Source organism: Aphanomyces invadans (genome assembly GCF_000520115.1).
Source record: "Aphanomyces invadans strain NJM9701 unplaced genomic scaffold supercont1.54, whole genome shotgun sequence".
Lineage (NCBI taxonomy): Eukaryota > Oomycota > Saprolegniomycetes > Saprolegniales > Verrucalvaceae > Aphanomyces > Aphanomyces invadans.
In genome coordinates this window covers 344,264-345,090 of record NW_008580199.1, presented here as the reverse complement: position 1 = coordinate 345,090, position 827 = coordinate 344,264, and positions in this window count along the sequence as shown.

The window sequence follows — 827 nt, the reverse complement described above, 5'->3', positions numbered from 1 at the left end:
GCCGCATGAAACATGGACGAGTCGAATCGCCAGCCATGGCTGTTTCCGTGGCTTTCAAGGCGACTTGACCAAGCGCGCACATATCCCACGGCTGGAGTTTTGCATTTTTCGGGCTCGTGCGGCGTCCAAACCCAGTGTTGTATGCGACCACGTTGATGTTCGCGTTGTTGAACACGAAGCAGCTCCGAGGCAGACAATATGACGTCGCCAGGACTTCGCTCTTACGCAAGAAGTTCGCCTTTGCAGATCAACTGCAATCAAGTCCAACGCATGCCATCCAAGGATCGCGTGTTCTAGTCTTCCCACTGAGACAGCATCTGGCCCATTTCCCCACACGACCATTCTACGGGCCTTGGTCGGTTGCTACATCTTGAAGCAACGATCACCAAAGGTCGTACAAGATTGGGACTCTGTGCATGCCCTTTCAGGACTCGACCGCGTCATCAACATGGGGGCGAGACTGGGTATGGCTTGCCGCGAGAAACGGACGTTAGAAAACCCTGACGAACTTGACCATCCACCTCTCTTTGGAGCAATTCAACTTGTAGGGTTCAAATTCGTCGATGTACTCCACGAAGGAGCAAAACTTCATATCCATCCCCCGGCGACGTCGGTCCTGTGGCCGCGAATCCCCGGATTTATTCACGACCACTTCTGACACCATAAGGGCAAAACCGAGGACACAAGACATTACACAATACCAGGGACGGAATGGTTTGAATAGGTACCTTGGATTTGCGGTAACGTAAGAGACCAATTAATTGAGCACGGACCAATTGTTTGTGCTCCAAAACCATCCAATCCGAGAGCGTAAAAATGTCGCGGCA